Source organism: Lygodium microphyllum, chromosome 19 (genome assembly GCF_053477565.2).
Source record: "Lygodium microphyllum isolate KBCC chromosome 19, Lygodium_microphyllum_v1.1.10, whole genome shotgun sequence".
Lineage (NCBI taxonomy): Eukaryota > Viridiplantae > Streptophyta > Polypodiopsida > Schizaeales > Lygodiaceae > Lygodium > Lygodium microphyllum.
Genome location: NC_141153.1, coordinates 2429885 through 2451302, shown reverse-complemented (window position 1 = coordinate 2451302; position 21418 = coordinate 2429885).

The window sequence follows — 21418 nt, the reverse complement described above, 5'->3', positions numbered from 1 at the left end:
ACAATAGAGTTAGACTAAAATATGTCAAATGTTTCTTGAAACCCATTGTTTTCCATCTCTTTGTCTAGTTTTTAACCATTCTGAAAATCTTTGCTTTTTGCACAAGAGTTTAAATATCCCTCTTTTCTTCTTTGGGTGATAGTTTGTATAGTCCTTGCCAAATATGATATATTACATGATGTGGTTGTGTCCTCGATCTTGAATTTGTGCCAAATTTGTCTATAGAACCATTGGGAGAACTCTAATAAACTATTTTATTTGTATATTCCTCCTCCATGTCTTGTGTGTCTAAAGTATTTTGTACTTGCTTGAGAATGTGATTTTTCCATACCTTGGGTTAGCCAGATAGATAGAGATCCGTATTTCTTGATAAAATATAGAGCATAGTTGTATAAAATATGCTGCATAGTTAACCAATAAAGAAAGTTAATAGAAAAACCTTATATGAGTTAGATAACGAAAAGACATACATATGCAAACTTTTTACTATATAGTGAGTGAAGTGTTGTTCACTCCAATCTTTTGTTATTGCCTTTTTAAAAATGTTTAATTGGTTTTTGAAGTCTTTGAGATCATCATCATTCCACTCAGTTTTATAACAATAAAAGAATACTTTATCTAGTGTTTCCCAAACATTGGCTTTTCTATTTTGAGCTTGTCCATTATCAACATGATCCTTAATTGCATTATGTAGGGACTTCCATTGATTATATCTAATACTTGAGCCACCATTCCTAGAGTTTATATTACCAAGTCTCCTATGAAAGCATATGAAGCTTCTAGCCTTCACTCCACCAATAGATGGCTTTTTGGAAACACAATTGCCATCCTTAGACTTTTGAAGGTCTGGTTCAATAATAACATTACCACCATGGAAACCAATTGCAAATAATAAATTTTCAATCTTTTTTATAGCATCTATTCTAGCTAATAATGGCTTTAGCTTCCATGCAAACCCATATAAAGATGAATAATCTTTTCAATTATCTTACAAAGTGCATGAAGTGTATAAATATGGTCATTCACTAAAGGAATATCTAGGATTGACTTAAATTGTGGATCCTTGTTATGCCTAGAGGGAGCTCTATTTTGATTGCTTGAGTTTAACTCTATGGTTGGGGACCTGCGATATAGGCAAGGAGAACTAGAGTTGGCTCCCTTTGACACATTGTATATACATTTTAGTGTCTTTAAGTTATCTGATATGTGCCACTTAATCTTATAGTTTCCAAATCCTTCAACAAATAGCTCTTCTCCTGCCTATTGTCTCTTAACAACAAAAGGTATTGGTGTTTGATGAAAAACCCAATATAATATATCAAATCCCTGTGTATCTACTTTGAATGCTCCTAGCCACTAGATGTGATATTTTCTACGCAATAAGAGTTAGTTGGTTAGTTTGAAAGTTAGTTAGTCAGTTAATAAGTTAGTAAGATTACTAACTAAAGACTAACTAAGATAAAAACTAACTAATGTTAATAGGTTAAAAATTTATTTAATTAAAAATATATTTAAAAATCCTAGAGTCGTAAATTCAATATTTTTCTCAGATTGACAAGAATCGTAGCTACCCTTCACGGAAGTTACAACGTGAACGAGACTTATGAGCCATATTAATCACTAATATTAATGTGTATAGTTTGGATGGTCCAAAAATATTAGATTTTAGGCAAAACTAGCATATTCTCGATATTTTAGATATTATCCTAAAAAAAGATAGAGATTTCTAGAATTGGATATCATTTTTTTAAAGAAAAGATAAGTGATGTCTTAGCTAGTTTGGGAGATTTTATAAAAAGAAAAAAGATAAAGAGAGTGATTGGTGAAATCGCGCGCGCCGGGATCGGAGTCTAAAGGCAGTAGACAACACTTCGAACATGGAGAGAAAGAATGAGTGATCTGAAAGCTTTCCAATCAAGTGTCTTGGGGTTTTACCCCCCTTTTGGAGCCAATGGAACCATCAAATTTATGAGTTAAGCATCAAATCACTGAGTTTTCCAAGAGTCCCTCCATTAAGAACTCTTGTTCTCATCCTCATCCCCTCTTCTCTAAATCATTATAAATATGAGGCATGGGGAGGCACAATAGATCATAAGGAGACCTCGAGAGGCTACAAGAGAGAGGTAGAGAGAAGGATACCCTTCCAAGAGATTGTGAGAGAGACCGAGAGAGAGAGAGAGAGAGAGAGAGAGAGAGAGAGAGAGAGAGAGAGAAGAGTTACCCCAAGAGGCTGCAAGGGAGAGAGTTAGCTCAATTCCCTCTATCTCGATCCTCGACTTAGTCATCTTCTCTTACGCTCTCCCATCTCAAATCTATTATGCCTTCTTAATCTCTTGAGTCTACTTGCAGACGATGGTCTCCAAGCAAAGAATGTCGCCTGTGGATGGCAATCCTACAACCAACAACGAAGCTTTGGCCGAAGGCATCATTGTCAATCCAACTGCAGTTCCGATTGTAAGTAATGTATTTCTAAATTGATAGATGCTTGCTTTGATTCTCGCATGAGATACATTAGGCTCCATACTATGATGTACGAGAATAGGTCATGGAAAGGGATAGGCCTCTCACATATTTGAAAGATGGAGTTTGCAAAGTGCATGTATTAAGGGAAGTTAATTGCACTTAGTTGTGTATGGCTTATTCGTTGATAGAGCAATTGGTCAGGGGTTATGAATAGCATAATCGTAAAAAGAATGACATTAAGAATTGCGCATACAAGTATTAAGAAATTTTGCATAGAATCGCTCTTTGATCCCAAGGGGGAGAGCGAATATGCGATGGAATTATTATCTCATCTATTCTTGTATTGTTTGGGAAAAATACAATTGGTTTTGTTGGTTGACTGAACAACACCCTAAATGTTTTTCTTTCAATCAACTGATTGTTGCATTGTGATTTGGATAAATATTCCAAGGCTTGTGTTGATGGCAAATATATGGCAGGGTTCTGTAATGACAAGTTGCCATGGGAATAATGGAATGTTTTTCTAGAAGATGATATTAGGGCCGATTGCCTTGATTATGCTTTATTTTTAATTGGATTAATTAAGGAAGGATATTTTGCATGGGTGGATCATCTCCAAGATCGCACCGTGGATTACCCCAAGAGGACATTGCTCCATTCACAGGCCGAAAGTCGAGTGGTGAAAACGCCAATCATAAAAGTTGTCTCACTCCTAGGTTGCTTGGGGTGAGTGGAGCTCTGGACACTCCTTGCCTAGACCAAAATGGAATTGTAGACTGCCGTGAGCCCAACGTCTGGCACGTTGGAAGATCCGATTCTAGATAAAGGATGGAAATTATGGTGCCATGTGATTTGTACTGGGTATTTCTGTTGGACAGAAGGGATACATAATTCTCTTGTATGGGCAGGAGACAAAGATTAACTTGAAGATAAGTTAAGGAACTTGTTTATCAAAAGGACTACTTGCTTTGTTTTCGTGTCTGTGCTGTAAATTACGCGAACGAACCATGTTCCTTAAAAGGCTTAATTAATGAAGCCGATTTTAAATATCACGCATAAATGTGGTAGGACCTAATTAGAAAACTAAAGCTATCAAGAGAAGTGGGTGGGCGGAATCCCCAATGGGTCCAGGGTAGTCCCAAAGAACTGGGAGGCTTATCACAAGGATTTATCACCGTTCGACTTTAGGTATTGTTAAGTTAGGATTCGATTCATGCTGTTTTAGGGGACCGAAATGGGACTATGCCCTACGGGTAGAGAGGCTGAGCGGCGCATCCCTCTCGTTTCTCGTTCTCTTTGAACCAAGTGCGGTATGTATCTTCTTCGGATTGGGTATCTCTGCGTAAAGTAGGATGTCCAAAACTCGACACTAGAATGCTGTTAGGAGACCTTGGACCTAGGAACCTAAATTTTAGGTCAATCCTAGTGGGTTTGATCGTGAACATTTTCATTGCAAGGCAGACTCGGGAAACCCTAGGTGACAAATCCCAAAACATTCACTGGGAGTTCCGGGCAGCGACGCTTAGATTTGTTTCTCGATGGACCACTAAAATGTGCTTGGACAGCCGCCGATAGGCGACACGTTATACCAAATGTGTGTTTAGATTGAACACTAAATGACATTGGGTGATTGCAATGACCTAATGAAAGTGCTCCTCTATTCATCAAGGTAATAGAGACCCTCTCTAATTTTGTGCATTTCAAAATCTCAATTTCGTCAAGTCTAACCACAAATCTAGCCACTCCTTGTGCCTCTTCTAGTGACAAGTCATATAATCTTATCATTAAATATTATAGGGTGGGAAAGTCAAGGAAAATATTATTAAATTAATTGAATAAAATTTCATTTTTCATGCCCTTGAAGCTGGCCTTGATATGGAAAGGCTCACCTAGAATCTCCATCACTTTGTTGTTCATTCTTTGTTTGATAGTTCTAACTACAAATGGCCTTGGAAGTATGCACTTGCGTATCTATCCTTACTTCATATTTAATTGTAAAAGCTGAAAATTTTGCATATAAATATTTCGACCTATACCAATATTATCTAGTTCTTTTGCACTAACTCAGTATCCAAAGAATGATCCTTTATAAATGACTCCAAGCATTGTTTCTTTGTCTTTTCAAATTTCTTCTTCTCCAAAATATCTTTTAAAACTATTGAAAGAAGAAGATGATAGTAAAACTGAGATATTTTTAAAGAATCTATTTCACTTGCATTCAATTGAGGAAGAGACCTAAACAAAATTAACATCACAAATCAATATAAATAATTATAAATAAAACTATATTTAATATTTTTAAAGTGAAAAAAATATGCATTGCTACTTGGATTTTTTTACTACAACCATCTCATCCTCGTTTGAGACTCTCAATATTTTTAAGAGCCCTTTGTCGATTTGAAAGGCCTAAAATAGTTTGCTTTCATTGACAATATTTGATGCATTTCTTCAACAAATGAATCCTTTGTTGATAGCCCTCTAGCTTCTACAATAATTCATTGTCATGTTTTGATAAAAGATGGTTCTCCAATTTGAGGACCTCCTTTTCTGCAACCAAGTGTATAACCTAGAAACCCATTATAATCATCACCAATGAACCTCATCAATGAGGTCTAGCTATTATAGAAAGGCAAAGTGCTATTTTTGCTAGGATCTTTGGGATATAGCCTACCATCTAACCAAAGATCAAGATTATTATTTCCTTCAAACCTGAGTATATGTTTTGTAGACTCAATAATAGTAATGGGTTTTGTTCTCTTTCTAATTAGTTCATACTCACTATCTAACTCAATATGAATATGATAGAGAGGTCTTTTACTATATGCCCTTGCATCTCAAGGTCTCTTATACACCGAGGATTAGTGTATGTTATTACCCATTAGAGATTTTGTTTGATCAACACAAAAATAAAAAATATTAAATCTTTTAGAGACACAGCACCTTCCTTGTACTCGCTTAGGTTCATCTTGCACAAACCTAAGTTACCCCTTGGAATTCACGGTAAAGAATTCCTCAAAGAAATTATATATAGGAATCAAATAAAGTATCATTTTACGCATGCAGCTTTTGTTGCCTATTCATGGGATAAAGGCCTGCTAGATGTTCTTATTTAAGAAAAATAGTACCTAAGCATCCATGGCAGTTGCTTGGTTGATGATATTTGCGGCTTTGTTTATAATCCCCGTAGTTGCCATTCCATTTGTAGTGATTGTGACTCCTGGCTCCATGACCAACTGTAACCTCCCATTGGAGCTATTCCTTAGTGGTACATTCTTAGTAGCCCATGAAGAGATGTCTTAGGAAGTGCCATCCGAGATTTTGATAAAACCCTCGCAGTTTGCTAACTAGGCTTGCTTGAGTCTACCCTGTAGTGGAAGTTTCGGCCACTCCAACAAGGATGCGACTTGAGTTTTTTTGGTCAAATCTATTACTAGTGGGGCTAAATAATATTAGCGGATTCTAAAGTGAAGTGAGTCAATCTTTCTAGTTTCTAACGGTCCATCAAGTGCGATTTTGATTCCTTCTTAGGAAAGCTCTCGACTTACCGAGACCACCTAGCCATAGGTCTAGATCTCGAGGGTTCATCCTCCCACATCCCTTGAGAGAGTAGTTTTAGTTATCTAATTACCTAACACTTTAAGGTCAACATATTAAAATAGCTTCTTTGAATTATCTCCTGATACTAATTCGTTACACACCTTTTATTCACAACACAAAAAAAGAGTAAAGAAATTCCTTCTTAATAGTTCTTTTAAGAACAAAAAATGACCTTTAAAATGTTTTTTATTCAAAGTATTATTCTCTCTAAATTCCATTTTCCAACTAGTATCGGAACTTCCAGACAACACAATCTAGAAATATGTAATATTTTCACACAATTAAAAATTAGTTGGTTAGTTCAAAAGTTAGCTAGTCAATTAATTTGTAAGGTTACTAACAAAAGTAAAAACTGACTACTAATTTTTATTTAATTAAAAATATAAAAAAATGAGAGTCGTAATCCAACATTTTTCCCGAATTGACAAGGACTGTAGTTACCTTCGCCATCGTCTTTTTCCTCCCTTTCCTCCTGCCTGTTCGGCAGTAAGGGGGGAGGATAATAATTTAAAAATTTGAAATTTTAAAAAATTAAGGGAGAGGGGGGTGGTCGGCCGTGGGGTATTACGTCCTCTCCCCCTTAGAGAACTCGAGATGTCCTCATCTTGGAAGGAACTGGTGATTTCATTCTGGAACCTACCCATCATGCATTCGTTGACACTCTAATTACTCATAAGCATATGATCTTTTAAAACAACCACTTATTGTATTAGATATATCCGAGTCTAGATTACAAGAGAAAATTTTTATGTGGTTACATCTCATGAATATCCTCCAGGTTTTTCCTAAGTATTTGGTATATTTTGGATCACTAGAGGTTGTACAATTTCATTCCTTGTAAGTTCAAGTTCTCTTTGAGTCTTGTTGGGACAATTGGTGTGGTTATGTCCAATGTTGTGGTGCTCGGAGTGTCAGTGTTTAGGGTGCCTTGGACATTCCCTTTTGAAATGACCTAGCTCCTTGTAATAGAAACAATGCAAAGCTTTATCACTTGGAGTCAGAAGATTTCTAGTTGTCCTTTGTAGGATTTTCTTCTTTAGGCCAAATTGTCCTAGGATCCTTTCAACAGGCTGAAGTGGTCCTTTATCGCAGAAACTTTGTTTCCGAATTGTCCTCTTTTTAGACCTAGACTGAGGTCCATGGTCAATTGGCTTTGCTTGTAGTATTAAAGAATACTCCCAAAATTCGTCATTCTGGCAAGATCCAATCTATATTAGTCGAGAAGAGCACTCAAGGAAAATTCATTGCAAGTTATAGCTGCCAATCCTGCTACAGTATCTCTAATCATTTGCAAGTTCTAGGGTCAAAATAGATGCAAGTCATGTTACTCAGGTAACTATAGTTACAAGAGCAAGGTTTATTCCCAATATAATTTGTATTACATGTTGATAAAATTTCTAGGATTGCTAATCATCCTGGAAAGGTATAGTAGGCTCTAGGTTTTCTTCATCATCTAATTCCTCTATATATCCGAAGACTTCACTTGTGTAGCTTCGTTTCCTTGGAGGTTCACTATCTTCTAGACTTAGGCTAGGGCAGTCTGCTTGGACGTGTCCCAGCTCATTGCAGTGGAAGCATTGACGATAGGGACATCTCCTACGGATGTCATCTCCTACGGATGTGCCCTATATCTCTACACGTGTCGCATATCTTGCCCTGATCTCAAGGATCATCTTTGTCACCATTGCCTGAATTAAGTTCTCGGATGATTGGCTTTGCTCGAAGTAATGCATCTTGCAAGTTTGTTGGACGCATTGCCTTAATACGATGGTTTAGAGGAGTGTTTAGGCCATGGCAAAACTTGGATACTTACTGTGCAATATCCATAGGTGGTGCATAATTTAGTAGGGTCACAAACTTTGAGTAGTAGGCTTCAAAGGTTAATTCTAGCTATTTGAGCTTGAAGAATTCATTCATCCTCAAAGTCTAGTAGGTTCGTGGAAGGTATCGTTTGCGTACAACATCTTTCAGCTGAGCCCAAGTAATAGCGAATTTCGAAATACCTTGATCTTTGCACCAGTGCTTCCACCATATTCGAGCCTAGCCAACTAACTTAAGTTTGGCTATCATTGCTTGATTGGTAGAGGTAGATCCCGAAGCAGAGAAATAGTCATTCATCGACTCAATCCATATCTCCACCTCTGCTACAATGTCTATCCCTTCTCCATCAAACTCGGGTGCCTTAATTTTCTTGAGAAGGAATTTCTTCTCTTGCATGTCAATGTTCGAGGGTGAAAAAGGTGCCTAACAATCAAGTCATACCACTTAGTTTGCTCTCTTTAGAATATGCCTACGAACCTCACATTAATCAATCACGTATCATTACAAAGTTTTGCTCTGATACCAATTGTAACGTGCAGTCCATCGAGAAATGAATCTAAGCGTCGCCATTCAACACTCCCATGAATGTTTCGAGGTTTGTTGCCTAGGGTTTCCCGAGTCCGCCTCACAATGGAACGTTCGCGGCTACGAACCCACTATGATCGACTTGAAATCTAGGTCCCTAGGGGCCAAGGTCTCCTGACAGCATTCTAGCGTCGGGTTTTGGACATCCTATTTTATGCAAAGATACCCAATCCGAAGCAGATCCATACCGCACTTGGTTCAAAGACAATGGGAAATGAGAGGGATGCGCTGCTCAACCTCTCTGCCCGTAGGGCTTAGTTCCATTCCGATCCCCTAAAAAGGCATGAATCAGGTTCTAACCTAGCAATACCTAAAGGTTGAATGTCGGCAAAACCTTGTGCCAGTTCTCTGGGACCACTCTGCCATAGCACAGACCTATCAAAGTTCCCCCCACCCGCTTCCCTCAATAGCTTTAGTTTTTTAATTAGGTCCTATTACATTTATGTGTGACATTCAAAATTAGCTTCATTAATTAATCCTTTTAGGGAACCGGGTTCGTTTGTGTGACTTTCAAGACATGAGTTTTAATAATCCCTTACTTTGAGTGATAGCCCGAACCTTCTTCCTAACGGATAAAGATATAGAAAGCATGAGTGAACTCTATGCATTGAGCGTCTTTTGCTACTTCAAATACATTGGATTTTCTTCAGTGGGAGTACTTGGTATTTTCTTCACAAAGCTCGGTTCATTTGAGTTAGTGGGAGACTCTATTATGCTTTCTTGGTTTATGCATACAGTATCATTGTAAAGGTTTATGACAATGGGATAATTAGCCTTGGATTTGGACACCTTGTACTGCTTATTACCGGTGGGCTATCAATAGTGGAGACATGCTTGGTATGCATCTATATACTTGACACCTTGGATGTTTTGACAGTCTTTGGTGCTCGGTGGTTTATGCTTCACTACTAGTTGCATTGTACATCCCTGTTGCTACCTAGATTTCCTTGGCAGTGGGAGCTTACTCTTTTGCATGTTTGTCTATAGTTACATATCAATTTATTGGAGTTTTATGAATAGCCATACTGAAAATTTGTTTTGAGCAATTTCTTTGAGAGCAAACACTTGTATCTATAGTAGCCCAGTTTTCACTTTGTTTAGGAAACATAATGATAACTACTTCAAATATCCAATGGCAATGCTATCTTTAACATAAAGAAGTTGGATGATACTAACTTCCAGTTTAATACACTCAAACGTGGTAGGTATTGATGCAAAAGAAGCAATTCAAGCCTTTGAAATTAGAGGGAATAAAGCTAGAAATTTATGATGTAGATGATTGTGAAGAGCTTAATGGGATACATAATTCTACCGTTATTTTGTTCTTACAAAACATGTATACTTCAATGGCATTGAGACTGAGGGTGGTACTTATGCATTATGAAAAAATATTTTTGATCTCTATGATAAGCAAAGTCTTGCAACATAGCTATATTGGCTGAAGAAACTCATGGATCCTCATAAGAAGGAATGTCTATGTTTTCTTACTTAAATGATTTTCATTCCATTTTCAGTTAGCTCACTTCACAGGACCTTAATTTTGAGAAGAATGTCGAGTCTCTTTTCTTGCTTGTCACACTATGTGAGTCTTGGGTTACATTCTGCAATGCTATGAGTGCAACCCCTCTTGAATGTGGATTTCAACTCAAGGATGTAGAGGATTCTTTGCTTACAAAAGAAGTAAACATAAAGAATGAGAGACAGACATAGTGGTAATGTGAATAATAATTATAGTAGAGACTCATAGTCCAATATGGACAATTCTAAGTCTTATGGGCAATCACACGATAAGTCTCGTGGTAATAAATCCTCTCTTACTTGTCATTATAGTTGGCGTCAGGGTCACAGTGGGTGTATAGATTGAAGAGTACCCCTAATCACCCTAAGCTAGCATATAAGGCCAGATTGGTTGTGTTAAGGGTTTTAAGTAGGAGAAGAGAGTTGATTTTGATGAGATATTTTCTGATGTGGTTAAGTTGACTACTCTACACTTGGTGCTGGCCTTGGTTGTATAACTAGATCTAGACTTATACTAGATGGATGTTAAGATGGATTTCTTACATGGGGACCTACATGAGGATATCTATATGCATTAGCATAAGGGATTTGAGAAAAAGGGCAGGGAATACCTAGTGTGCAAGTTAAGAAAGAATTTTAATAGACTTAAGTAAGCACCCAGGGAATGGTATCATAAGTTTGATACTTTTATGCATTCACATGGTTACTCTTATAGTATATGGATCCATGTCTTTACACAAGAAGGCCCATGATGGTAGCCTTATCATTTTGGTGCTATATATTGATGACATGCTGATTGTCGGGGATGCTCATGAGATGAGTTGGATACTTTAAAGACTCAACTCAAGAAGAACCTTGCGATGAAGGACATGGGGTATGCTGCCTCTCACAAACGTAGTATATGAATTATCCCGGGGAGTCCACCTTATAGAATATGCAAGATACCATGTGAGTTCAAAAGAAAGGATATTATAATTAGTAAAATTTACAAGATTATATTTACAAATTGATTTTTTAATTAAAATTTGAAAAAAATCTGTAAGTTTAGTAAAACACAAGGGATATTTCAAGGCCTTATAACATGTAAAGAAAGAGTATTTCTTAATATCCTTTGAACGCACATTATATAGATGATTTCTTATAGGTGGACCCCTCTGGTGCATTATGCACAATCACTTTAAGGGACTTCTCTACTTGTCATAAGAGTAGTATATTCATAAAGTCACTGGGCCATTCCATACACACAGTGGTAAGTCCATTGGCAATCCATTACCTTCACATTTGAAGGTCACTCGAGAAAATTGTCCCCAATCAAATTATGATAAGATCTGGTAAGTTGTCTTCAATGGGTATGTAACACAACTCTATTTCTCTAGCTGACATTTGCTCACAAACCTACTAGTAATGAACTTCTATATGTTTTGTGTGCAAGGATGGAACACTGAGTTACACACAACGGCCAAAGCACTCTAGCTATCATTGTAGATAAGTTTCAAAGCCATCTAGTACACATGAAGATCTACAAGTAACTTATGGAGCCAAACACACTCCATTGTGGCTGTGAATGCTACTCTATACTCAACTTCACAATTGGAAGTAGCAATTGTAGTTTGTTTCTTGATGAACCAAGAAACAAGAGATGTACCCATGAAAAAGGAGTTACCACTATGAGAGACACGAGAATCTGAACATGCAACCCAATCATTATTAGAATATCCATGCAAAGAGAGTGAAGATTTAGTCTTGTAAAAAAGGCCAAGATCCTTGGTGCCTTTAAGATACCAAAAGATAGGCTTCATCGCCTACCAATGAAGTACTAAAGTGATGAGCATAAATATGCTCAATTGAGAGACAACAAATTGAAAATCAAGTCTTTTGTGACATAGATAAATTAAGGCCCAACCACCTGTTGATATAAAGTAGTATCAAAGGATTTGCTACGATCATCAAAAGTGAATTCAAAACTAGGCTTCAAGGGAGTAGATATGAGCTTGCAATCCTCAAACTAAAAGTGTTGAAGAAGCTGTCCAATATATTTGGACTCTGTCATGATGATACTCCCCGAATGGTGGCAAATTGGATATCCAAATAATAGTGAAGTAGACCAAGATCTATCATGGCAAACCTTTGTGTAAATTAGCCTTAAATGCTTGAATTTTACTAGCGTTAGTCCCAATGACAAGCATGTCATCAACCATAAAGCAAAAGAATAATAAAAAAAGATCCTTAATGTCAAATGTAAAGAGTAGCCTCAATAGGGCTATTCTAAAATCTAGGATGCAATAGATGAGAATGTATGCAAGCATACCAAGCCGGTGGAGCTTGCTTTAAACCATACAAAGCCTTCTTGAGATGGCAGACTTTGCGCTTAGAGCATTTGATTGCAAATCCTGGAGGCTGAGAAATGTATACCTCTTTAGTGAGATATCCATGGAGAAATGCCCTCTTGATGTCCGATTGAGGCACCTCCCAATGAAAGTGAGTAGCAAGGGTAGTTATACTCTTGATTATAGTAATGTGAGAGGTAGGGGAAAATGTTTTCTCAAAGTTGATTCATCAATGTGAAGGAGATGCAAAATAGATGGGAATGAACATGAGAATCCTTAGGAAAGAAGAATCGGTGCATCTTACGAAGTAAATATCCTTCACAAATGTGATTCGATGGCAAGTGAATTTTTGGAAGATCTTTGACCATATCCTTTGATTAGAGCTTCATCAATGCTCAATAGTTAATGTGGCCAAGCCTATGATGCCATAAATGTGTATCATGAACATATTTATTTGTTAATAAGGCACTATTAATAGAATTTTCAGCAAATTTCCGATGATAAGTATCAAGACGATAGAGACCTTTAGTGAGGGTGCCAGTCAAGACAATGGAAGAAGAAACTTGATCATCATATACCGCATATTAGGGGCTATCAAAAATTATGTGAAACCATAATGTTGCAATGGCTGAAATGGAAATAAGATTCTTCTTGATGCTAGGCACATAGAGAACATCATGCAATGTCAAAGCAAAAGGGGTGGAAATAGTAGGACAGCCAACATGAAATTTTGCTAATTTTTTACTAGTAGTCTTGTTTTTTACCTTCGATTTGGGTTTTCCATGATGATAGGTGGAAAAAGCTTGTTCGGTCACCATGGTAGCACTACAATTGAGTCGGCTTTGTCTTTCCTGCAATAACAAAAGAGACACAAGCAACTCAAACTTGTCTTACTTGAACAGTTTGTGTGACACTATTGTGGATTGAAGATGCATCATGCTTATATGATTTTGCATGCATTGAAGTGAAAACAACACAAAATGAAAAAAACAAAACACAAAAATCCAAAAATGCAAAACACAAAACTCAAAACTCAAAACTTCTTACTTAAACAATCAATGCATCAATATTGTAGGTGCATCTTGCTTGTTATGGGTGATTCATTATGGATGCATTCAAAGAAGGAAGCTAGGAAAAACTCAAAAAACACAAAACTCACAATGCAATAATAAAACATGTGGCAATTGTTTTCATTATTTATGGGTAACTTGATTACCCATAATTACCAACTGCAAAGTGGTGGCAGATCCTTGATATGACTTCGATAGACTATTAAGAATGATAGAAACAATCTGATTGTCTAGGACCTATTCATCAATATTTAATAGTTGTTCTTTAAGATCTTTGATGCCGATGAGATAGGCATCCATATTACCTCCTCCTTCCATGCGAATGTCTCCATGTTGGTTACGTAGGTAAGCAACTTGTGCTTTATTGCACACTTGATATAATGATGTAAGCTTTTTCCATGTATCCTTGGCTATCTTCCATGATTAGATGTGTGGAATGATACCTCTCTTCATGGATAAAGTGATTAGAGCATGTGCTTGGGCGTCACAGCCATCCCATTGAATTTGGTTCTTGAGTGGGAGGTGTTGTCAAAGAAGAAGATGATTCGGCATCAGGAGAGCCACCTCGTGATGTGGAGGTTGGGAGATGGTGCCAACATTGGAAATGCCTTGTGCCTTTGCTCATCGGTGCCATCCGCAATATGCCATACATTCTTCACAACAAGAACATGTCACATCATGTAAGCCTACATTAGGTAATTGGTGTTGTCAAGCTTGTCATCAGTGTTAAGCATGCCCAAAAAATAATTATTATTGTCAGCCATGAGTGACAATAAATAATAAAATAATAATTTCCAAGTGAAAAGAGAGAATAAATACCTGAATAATAATAAATCATTGATAGAAGAGATGTTACCCACCTCAATTAAGTTGAATAATATGAAGAATAATAAATGTTTATTGTAGTTTTTCTATTGAGGAGAGAGAAAAATCTGTAAAAAAAATTATTTCCAAAAATAAAATATTGCATGATCAAGGTAGCAATCAACACTATGTTGAAATAAGATATTAATGATTGAAAGCACTCTAATAACGCAAATAGCATCAGAATTTGATGAAAATTCACGCAATAAATGGGTCGAAATAATAAAATTTGTCTTCAATGTCAAGAAATAACAATGTGAAGAGACAAATAATATGATTTTTTAGCACATCAAGGTCCAAAAAAGAAATTTAGGAAAAACCCCCAAATTTTGAGTGCCTTGGTGATGGAATTGGGCAAAAGTCTCAAATTTGACCCAAAAATTGAAGAGAAATGGAAAAAATCGGATTAAATTATTATCCAAATGTTGTCGAATGCCACACCACAAGGTGAATTGAGCATTGATAATAAAGAAATTTGATGAATTTCTAAAAGTCCCAAAATTTTGAAGAAATTGGGGTGAAGTTGAGCTTGGATGTTGAAAAGCCCCAAATTTTATTGAATTTTTGAAGACGAATTCAAACATTTTTTGTGAAATTTTCATCAGAATGGTGCTATGTGTCAGACTCAGTAAAGAATTTAGACTCAATGTTGAGGAAGAATGCCAAATTCTTGAAAAGCCCCAAATTTGGTAACAAAATTGGAGTGAAATTTGGGCAATTTGTTGAAATGCCCCCAATTTGATAAAGATCAATGGGCTAATTTCTTCAATTTGATGATGAACTTGGAAAATTTGAAGAATCTTTGAATTTTAATGAAATTTAGACCAAAATGGTTGAGCTTGGTGAAAACCCCCAAATTAGGCCCAATTCATGTAAAGATGGAATAGTAGGCATGGATAGGGCTTGCTTATGTATAAAGAAAGAGAATAAAATAATTATTCTTTGAATTGATAAAGAAATTGTGTTGGGCATGAGGTGGTAGGATACCACATTGACATGACAATGGGTTGTGGGATTTGATGTGGATTGGGTGTCTGCGAGACAAGCGGCTTGTGAGTCAATGATAGTTTGGCATGACGTCAACTAGGTGCAGTGGCAACAAATTCCAAGTAGTAGGTCTGTGATGACAAGGGAAACACACCATGGTGAATAATTTGATCAACATGGCGAGGGATAAGCGTGAAGGTGGCAGGTCCACACATGTGACAAAATGGACGTGGACTATTAGTTGGAAGGTGACAACTACAATTCCATGGTCAAGGGCAACATACAATCAAGGTGGTATATATGCAGTGTTAGACAATCATGACTAGGGCAGTAGCAATGTGACTGATTGATAGCTCGTGTGTCGAATGAACCAAACTACAAGTTGGCGCAAGAGCTACAAAGTGGAGCCTTGAGCAGTGATTGGTAAAAAAACATGTGAAGATGCTGGCATAGAGGGGGAATTTTCCAATGAGAGAATTAGAGCCGGCAACACGAAGACAATGGCTTGAGGGGTAACAGGCCAAGTGGGAAGAACTCAATGGCAATGGCTAGTGTTGATGATGTGGCTGCAAGTGATGGCGAGAGCAAATAAGGTAAGTGGCTCTGATATTACTATTGACCCAGGCATGGAGCAATTGTGCAATTAATTTAATAGAAAATGAAAGAATTAATCAAGGCACAACGATACTCAATCACAAATGAGAAGCATTGTATTAATGAGTGAGAGAAAGTACAATGCTCAAGGAGATCATATTGAATAATGTCACATTTGCATGCAAATGAGGTATAAAGTGTGTTTAAATAATAAAAAATAAAACCCAAATGGCTTAAAAGTCTTAGGAAACCCTAAAATAAACCCTAACCCTAGTGTCAGTGTCTGAGAGACTAGCGGCAACAACTACATTTAATAACAATTTATATGCCTAGGGAGCCCAGATCACAGATCAAAGGACATCAATGTGTAGCCCACAAGATGGCCCATAGAGAGGGCCGAGATGGCCAACATCTCGTATGCATCTGCGGTGGGTAGCTTAATGTATGTCATGATAGCCACCACTAGAGCTAACATAGCACCTATAGTGGGAGTTGTGGCTTCCTATATGGTGATACTAGTAAGTGACATTAGGATGCCATGAAGGGTATCTTAAGATACCTTAAGGGCTCTATAGATATGTGCATTTGTTATGGTGGCTAGGGAACTAGAGTTGTGGGCTACATAGACTGTGATTATGTAGGGCATGTAGATAGTAGGGAGTCCATCTCTAGCTACATCTTCAATGGAGGTGTTGTTTCTTGAATGTCCAAGGTGCAAAAATGCATGGCCTTGTCCACTATATAGAGACCAAGTGCATTGCAGTCACTAAGGCTTGCAAGGAAGCCCTATGGTTAGGCTATTTGGTGGCAGATCTTGGTATGATTGTGACTCCTGCATTGCATTCGAACTCTATGAGTGCCATTCAACTGGCACATACTTCAATCATTCATGCAAAGTCCAAGCACATTGAGGTCCATTATCACTTCATCACAGAGGTGTTTGAGGACAAGAAAATAGAGCTTGTCAAGATCTCTTAACTAACAAGAATCCTACAAATTTTCTTACTAAAAGTCTCCCAATGAAACATTATGCCTTGCTTAGGAAGATGATAGGTGTAGAATGAGACGTGGTCTATTTCTCATCTTGTTGTGTTTCTATGTATGTGTTGTACTTGTCACTTTTTCTCTTTTCTCAACTCTCACATACATTTGCCTTTAAGTGGGAGGTGGTGGGGATTAAAGATCACATATGTCTAGCTACCTACATTTACTTGTACTTGTTGCCCACACACCATACTGCAGGTGACAACTACCCATCACTATCAATTTATTCTTTATTCTTTACATGAGAATAGAATAAGGGAAGGTAGGTCACACATTGTGGCTATAGTAGTTCCGATATACTGTCTTGCTCACAACTCCTCAAACGATGGAATGGGAAGCCAGTTGTTATATCTTCTTGGAATCTGTGTCCTCGTTATTTACTTGGAATGAATGTCGGAAAAAAGCCCCAATTTTCCTTGAAATTTTTTAGAGAAATTAAATAAATTTATATTATATGGTCTAAATTTTGTAAAAATGTCACCTTGACATGTGATGACAGTAACCAACAGCTATAATGCGCCTCATGATGCATACTAGAGTCAAAAAAACTAAAAAACCCTAAATTTATGGCACCATTATCGAAGAGATTGTGCAATGTTGGCAATTTCGATGGACATTCATGCACATGAACTCGAACCAAGCAAAAGCCCTAAATTCTCTTTAATAAATTTTAAGAAATTTTAGAAATTGAAAAAGTTGGCCCAAAATCCCTAAATTTCTTGGCACGAAGCATGAGAAATTGGGTATGAGATAAGTAAGATGGATGAGAAATTGTAGACATTTTTGAAAACCCCCAATTTAAAAAAATTGGGTTATGGCATTTTTTCTCAGATCTACAGAAAATGGTGGAAAATGCTAAGAAATTTGCAAGTACAATTGAGAAATTGGCACACATGGCTGAGAATATCAAAAGACTGTGTGGAGGCTAAAAACACAGCAGCACCTCCTCAAAAACAACTTCTTTTCCAAAACAACAATCCTCCCTCTAAAATAGTAGCTCCTCTTCATTTGTCACTGAGTGAACTTGGTGTGGATGGCACCAGTTGAACCTAGAGAAATGGAGCCCATGTATCTAGCTATAATACCAAATGTTGGAAATTGAGGAAGAGAAAGTGTGAGAGTGAGTGAGCACAAGACAATGAGCAAGAGCGGGCAGTTCCACACTCAACATATGTGAGTACTAGAATGATAGAATGAAAGTACAATAGGTCTTAAGTAAGTTAGACCTATCCCTAACTCAACTAGAGTTACTTTAGAACTAACCCTAAAAGTGGTGACACAACTTATTAATGTAGTTGTGTTCACAGTATAAATCAATTGACTAAAACATTGGACATTGTCCATAGAATTGGCAAATTCTAACAAGAGTACTTATACAAATACATTGTTGTCTTATTATGTCTAACAATTATGCTTTGATAACTATGAGATACCCTATTTTTATCCAATGCATGAGAATGGAATTGTAGAGATTCCTTCAATTGAGACAGCAAAGACATGAAAATTTCTTTAAAGGCATGATTTCCAATGTACTTGTCATATGATGACGTGTAAAAAAGAATTTTAATCACAAAAAGGATGAGAGAATATCGACTTTTTTCATTAGAAGAACAAAGTATATTGCACAATTTATTTACCTTTAAGAGAGTTCACTTCAAGGGCATCTAGTTATCAAGATTGGGAATGATCTGATAGTAAAAACAAACGCTTATCATAGCACGTTAGAAAGTGTAGGTCATTGCAAAGCAAGATTCAACTTTTTTTCCATTCAATGGAATGGAGAGTATTATACCTTTTTTTAGTGGAGAGTATTGCAAACCAATTAATATATGTTTGGAACAAAGTATGTCCACAATGCCCCATGTATTTTCTACTTGTACTACATCTTAATGCAAATATTTCTGCAATCAATCTAGTTGAGTGTTTGTGTGCTAAGCCGCACAAGATGCATGTAACTAACAAATTGCTAGAGAAGGAATTTTGTATAAAAACAAGTTCTCTACTAACAGTAAAGATGGATCTATTTGGGACTTTAATTGATTAATTGAAGAAAAAAAATTATCACATGAAATAGAATATCTCATCCTATAAAACTACAATGTATAACATTCACTAAATCAACTCTTCGTCCTTCATTTCTCTCTCTCTCCCTTCCTCTTCATTAATATTCACATGTCTACCAAACATATTGAAAATCAAATAGAAAAAATTTTAATTTATAAATATATGAAAATATGCCTAATTGCTACTCTAATGGAGTTTCTTGCAGTAAGTCCTCTTGCATATTTGCAAGAAAAGCTAGTCTTTTTGTCTCTTCCTATTTCATCTTGAAAATCTCCTCTCAAAAATATGATCTATTTCTCCTCCAGTGACTCCATTGTAGTGCATATCAATCGAAATCCCTTAGCCGCCATGGGTAAGGAAGTGATCCTAGGATTCTCTCATTTTATTTGTTTGTGTTCTTCACCTTTTGTTCCTTTAGCCTAAGGCTTTTATTGCATTTCTCATTTCATTTTAATTGTGATATGCTCTCTAGGACCACATCATCATCACCCAAATCCTCAGAAGGATGTGTCTACCTTGCATTCGTATTTATAGCCCCTGGGACTCCAAAAAATTTGGACGTGGAATCCAAACTCGTATAGAGACATAAAATCACCAAGTAAATGGCACATACCAATTTGTTATACTAGTTTCTTTTCCTTTTTGCATTTTTATAAAGGGTTTGATCAACATTATAACTTCCTTAAATCTCCCTATCATAATTGCACTATTACCACGTATGAAAGGGTTCATTCTATACCCTACTTTAGGTACCATACCTTACATATTAGTACCATAAGGTACCAACTTAATGGATACTTCTTTTCCTCTCTAAACTACACTTTGGGATGAGCTGAATGCTCCTTACACTGATATGATTCTCACATGGGATTAGGTTATTTGAGATTCAAATGCTTTCTATATCTTATTTTTCCAAAAAGAGTTGGATTTTAGTTGCTTTTAAGATAGATCAATGTACTTTTATTGTGATATGTCTTAAAAAAATTAAAGGTACTATTTACTAGCATATTTTATCGTATTGTACCATATCGCGTGTATTGTACGTGACAACCATGCACTAATATGATTCTCCCATGGGATTAGTTATTTGAGATTCAAATGCTTTCTATATCTTAGTTTTCCAAAATGAATTGGATTTTAGTTTCTTTTAAGATAGAATAATGTACTTTTATTGTGTTGTATCTTTAAAAAATTGAAGGTACCATTTACTAGTGTATTTTATCACATCGTACCATATCACCTGTATCATACTTGACAACCATGCGCCCTATTGAGTGCAAATGTAAGGATTTCTTAATCCTTGGACCTAAGCCCTCACTTCTTGACTTGAATCTTCATATCTTCATTGCACTTTATCAATACATGTGTGCTATCATCCTCCCATTCAACTCTTATTTTTCCACTTGGGAAATATTGGAACTATTAGGGGTCCCTATTGAACCCCTTTTCTTACTCCAACTAGTCTATTCTAGTATATATTGCTCATACATGGTTATGTTTTATTACATGTCACGTGCCTACCTAACAGTTTCCTAGTAGCATATTTTAGTGGTCCATCAGGGAACTATCCTAGATGGCTTCGCCTGGCACTCGCGAGAATGCATAGGGTCTATCGTCTAGGTTTCCCAGAGTCCACCCTGTAACAGAAGGTACCGACTATCCCCATGAGGATCAACCTGCAAGCTCAGGGTCCTAATTTAACAACTGGGGTCTTGATGCATCAACTAGCTCCACTGGAGGTGTCCCACAAGGGCTTTTTGTCCAATTGGAGTGATCCTAGTTACCCTTGGTTCATGGAGTGCAACACTTTTTTCCAGCAACTAGTTAGGATAAACCTTAACGGAGTTCTGGCACAGCCGCTGCACCTTTTCCCTAAGATAATTATTGATTAAGGTTTTAAGACCCGACCGTAGGTAAGTCAATGCTCGGCTCTACCTAATTTCTCCTAATTAACGTTTCATTCAATCTCTTGAAAGAAGCTCCCAGCTTACCGGGACCATCCATCCGTAGGACGGATCCATCAGGGATCTTGCCCACCCACTTCCCACAAATGGTTTTCTTTAGTTTTCTAATTACCTACCACATTAAGTTATGATATATAAAAGCAGCTTTGTTAATTAATCCATTATCATAGGTTCCTTTGCGTAATTTTATGACACAACACAAAGATAGAGAAAAACAATCTTTTAGCAAAACATATTTATTTATTATTTTGCAAAAGTTATTTATAATGCTTTTCCCCTTCTGCCTATACAAAAGATAAAACCTCCGTTCATCAAAAAATCCCTTCGGTCTGTGCAGAAGAAAGCAAACCCTCCAAGATTTCCGTCCCTTCACTAGTACCGGGGACTCCAGGATCCCATTCTGATTCGCATGAGGGTCAAGCAGTTCCTAGGAGTGATCGAGAGATTTACGGCCAGAGATCTAACTGTTACAAGCACAATTAATCATTATTGTGCAACCATCAATACATGCACAAATTAA